The 4614-nt window shown below is 41.7% G+C and overlaps 1 protein-coding gene across 1 annotated transcript in view; it reads left to right on the top strand.

The window, feature by feature from the left end:
• mgat4a (alpha-1,3-mannosyl-glycoprotein 4-beta-N-acetylglucosaminyltransferase A) overlaps positions 1-4614 on the top strand; it is a 59224-nt gene that overhangs the window by 21099 nt on the left and 33511 nt on the right. The gene's annotated exons all lie outside the window — the stretch shown is intronic.

Below are 4614 nucleotides of genomic sequence, written 5' to 3'. Positions count from 1 at the left end.
AAAAGCACGACCAATCATCTGAGCCGGCCCGGCTAAAATAACTGGATGGCCTACCTGCCTGTCAGCCTTCCATCTGTGCACAAACTTATCTCGTGCCCTCATTGGTCATGTGCGCATACGTGTGTGTTAGAGGAGGGGTTCTGTAAGGAAGTCTGAAGGAAGAGACAGATTTTTTCCGGTTGTGTATTTTCAAATTCTAGCGCACTCTAGCTGGTTTCTCCATTCTTACCTATACCTTTAACTCTTTTTAGGGTGCATCTATATGTTTTATTTATTTCAAAGTGGGCCCATTTTAATTATATTTGTTTTCCTTCAAATGTGCAGAGGACTCCCCAAGTGCTGTGTTACATTTATTTTAAAGTAGGCCTGTGTATTATTTTTAATTCTCCTTATAACCCCTGTCACACTGTCCCGAAATTGACACCCGATGGACACACGAATATGGATTTGTGAATTTCGCACGAAGATGGCCCCGAACCACACACGAAGGCAACATTTACATTACATTTAAGACATACAACTGCAACGAAAGTAACACAAACGATTATGTTAAAGTACTATGATACTGTACTGATATTTTCAGACTTTGTTCTTTACTTTATCCGTCTTTATATGTAGAAGATATTAAGTTTTCTCCGTAATGTTGTTNTGGAATCGAACGCCCCCCCAGAACTACATATGCTGGATATTGTGTTTCGCAAACTACAATTCCCAGTAGAGACGTGCCATAGAGAACATGCTGCGAACTTGCGAAACACAATATCCAGCATATGTAGTTCTGGGGGGGCGTTCGATTCCAGTTTTGAATAGTCTGCCGTGGTTTCGTTCCATTTCACACTATGTGTTTATGTTTACAATTTGTATTAAAAATATATAATCTTTTTTTATATCTTTTAAAGGTAGGGTAGGTAATTTTGGAGAAACCAGCTTGAGTGCGCTAGAATTTGAAAATACACAGCCGGAAAAAATCTGCCACTTCCTTCAGACTTCCTTACAGAGCCCCTCCTCCAACACACACGAACGCGCACATGACCAATGAGGGCACGAGATAAGTTTGCCCACAGATGGAAGGCTGACAGGCAGGTAGGCCATCCAGTTATTTTAGCCGGGCCGGCTCAGATGATTGGTCATGATTTTTACAGTACTACGGCTTCCACAGATGACATGTTCTTTTAAAGATATTCATTGCTATCGGGATGTTCAGAGCATTCCATGGAATATACAGTGTTCTGTCCTGATGTGGACATTGTTGTTCATTTGCTGGATTTGTCTCCCCCTGCTGGCGGTAGTCGTAATGTGTAAAATATGTACCATGTGACTTAGTGCATAAGGAAGCTGCATGTGAATAGGACAACCACATGTTTTTTTGGTGACCACAATCTGCCCTAATCCTTGACGTTCCGTGCCTTTGGTCGCATTATTGGTAAGNTAATAACTTGAATTTAAATAGCGCCTTTCATAACCTCAAGGTCGCTTTACAAAGAAACATACAAGGACAAAAAATAAAACATACAAAATTAGTTTGATATAGGCCCTACTCAAAGTCTGTCGTTGTGAAACCACCCTCAAGTTCTTCTATAATTTATATGAGCTTGTATTTCAAGGATAATTAATCGCCACTTTACTCACAGTGGAAAATGACTCCCTTAAAAACGTCTTTTGGCACATTTCTGGTTGTAATTGTATGGAATGAATAGTGCTTATACTATCTGTTCTTTATTTCTTCTTGAAAAGCCATGCCCTGAATACAGTTAACCACGGATCAGCATGACAACTGTAAAATAACGGTCATTATTTCTCAATGACTGGAATGGGTGTGGGTTTCCTGGTTATTTGTTTAGACATGATTTCGTGATTGATTGTTAAATGGAGGAGTTGTGTAATACAAAATGAAATGTGCTGTAAAAGTGAAACATTGCTTTAACAAGGACATCTGCATACTCTGCTGCACCTCTCTCACTCACACGTAAACTGCATCAGCACTCATGAAGCCTCAGTCAGCAGCACGCATCAGCAAGGAGAGCCAGGTCAAGGACGAGATCACTGCGAGGGCTTTGATGAGCTAATGCATTGACTGATAAAACTCTTAACACTCTGTTGGGTTCAGGGTTGGATTTCTGTGAAGTATTTCTCAGATCATCCTTGTTCTCTCCTGTGAAGTTTAGAAGACAGAAGTTTGAAGATCTACGTTGCAAAGCTCATGCAGCCTTGTCGGTTCTATCTCTCTCTGAAATCTAATCTTCAGATAGACCACTTAAAGGCCATTACCTGGGTCAGTTTGAGCAAGCACAGTGCAATAACAAGTACAACAACAGGGATGATGTGACGATTAATCAATACGTTTATTTAAACATTGTTTACATGGGGAACCTATAGATTCATGAACACCTAGTCAGTTCATGAACACAGTCCATTTGTTGTTCTTAACACGTATGTGTCTCATTCCTGAGGAAAAGCACGTTCTTCATTTGTTTGTACAGGAGCTTTCTAAAGAAAATGAGTATTTGAAGCTCACATTAAGACATTAGCAAACACAGGCTTCTTGTTTTGACCTAAATAAGTCTACAGACAAAGCTGTTGGAAGTTTAAACCTAAACTTTTAACAGATTCATTCAACCATCACATGGAAACTCCCTGTCTCATCTATTTTCCATTGAACGGCTGGTTCCAGTTAAAGCTTACAGATCAGCTCTTTAAAGAAATTAGCATTCTTACCCAAAACTGAACTTTTGGTAGAATAAAATAAACACATTATCTTCAGATGCTGTAAAAATGCCATAATAAGTAGCAGAATTAACTTTGAGCCAGAAATGTGTGTGTCTGTGATTGAGTGTGAGGCTTTTAGCTTGTTCCTTTTTGAAGAGTGTTTGTTTTAACCGCCATTATACAGTATATTCAACTCCCAATACCTCCCACCAGAGTCATACTGGGACTGAGAGGCTTTTTATACAAGTGCCCAAAGCTCACATGCCGACAATATTAACACTTACACAGTTTTTGTGATATAAATAGAAGCCGATGATGCCAAAGACCTTGGAGACACTTTAGGATGTTTTGCTGACACCTTCCTCCTCAGTTTGTATTAACACGTCACCACTACACTGAATCAACACGAGACCCGCCAGACATGCCTTGGTGAGCTAGGTGAACAATAAGTCACAGTGTAATGCCAACTGCTGCTACATTCTGTACCAACATGTGAGTGTTATACTTACACATTCATGCACATTCAGCTACTTAATGTTTTTTGACTGAGGCAATGAACATTTGAGGGATCAGTCCAAATTTGTAAGGGCCACTCGTAAAACCCCTTAATATTGAAAGTATTAGGTTGGCCTAGTCTGACTGTGAGTGTCATGCTCAGTAGATCTGCAAGGCCCAAGCACTCATGCCACAGGCTGATAGCAATTACTGACATCAGAGATCGAAAAATAAAATCTCTGTCTAGATGGCCAGACCGCCTCCGCCTCGCATATCTCTATTAAAGATTCAAAAGAACAGAGCAAAGAAATAAAGGATGACAATTCAAGACAATCTATCAACGGAGAGCAAGTGCAATGGGTACAGAGAAAAAACAAGTGTATCACAGGTTGGATGAGTAGAAAGCTAAATACATAGACTACACTATATCATATATCGGAAATTAAGAGAAAGGGGTTTAGACTGTGTGAGGAAACATGTTGGATGCAAACAGGAGAAAGCAGAGGAGAGCTTGTTAGTCACTTTGCCCTTCCCCCGCATCGCATGGTTCTGGAGAGCAGAGAAGAATAATGAGATTCAATAGATGTACTGCAGACCTCTGGTAATTGTTTAATGCATTTTCTGTACCCATCATGCATCAGCTGCCTGTATACCAGCAGAGTAGTTCCTGCTATTACTTAAATGTTATGCTGATACCACAGAAAAAAAATGGTCCCTTGTTTTTTCAGCAGTAAGTTAAGGCAGAGTCCTGCATCGGGTCGGGTATCCGCGGGTACCCGACGGGTGACCCGCAAAAAAGGTGATTTGCGGGTGGTATTTTTTCAAACGCTTTTTTCCGGGTTCGGTTCTGGGTAAAACAAAGATGATGCGGGTCGGGTTGCGGGTGTTGCATACTAAATATATTTAAATAATAATAATTTAGTTTAATGTTTAAATCCTCAGACCTCTCCCCCGTGGGACCGAGCATAATCATAACCTCTGCAGCGCATCTATCTGCTGCTGAGCGCGCCACATTCTGAATGGCTGAGGTGAAGCTCTCTAGCGGAGAATACAGCATTTTCAATAACTCTTCCTCAAGAGCGAAATCCAACGTCTGGGAGGCTTTTGGTGTCATCCTAGATGGCGAGAATAACCAACATCCCAGGCTTTTTGAGCCAAATATGCAACTGCGTGTGTTAATAATTGCACGTTTTCACTGCTTATATATATACGGGTTCGGGTCGGGTTGCGGATCTTGTGCCGGCGGGTCGGGTCGGGTTGCGGAACTAATTGGCAATATGTGCGGGTAGCGGGGCGGGTTCGGTATTGCACGTCGCGGGTGCGGGGCGGGAGCGGGTCTTGAAAATCAGACCCGTGCAGGACTCTGCTGAAGGGTCCAGCCGCTACCTGCGACGGTCTCGCGGCAGTCCTTCG

This window comes from Notothenia coriiceps, unplaced genomic scaffold (genome assembly GCF_000735185.1).
Source record: "Notothenia coriiceps isolate Sejong01 unplaced genomic scaffold, NC01 NC01_scaffold00011645, whole genome shotgun sequence".
Taxonomy (NCBI): Eukaryota; Metazoa; Chordata; class Actinopteri; order Perciformes; family Nototheniidae; genus Notothenia; species Notothenia coriiceps.
The sequence above is the reverse complement of the archived record's forward strand: the minus strand, read 5'-3'. Positions and strand labels throughout refer to the sequence as shown.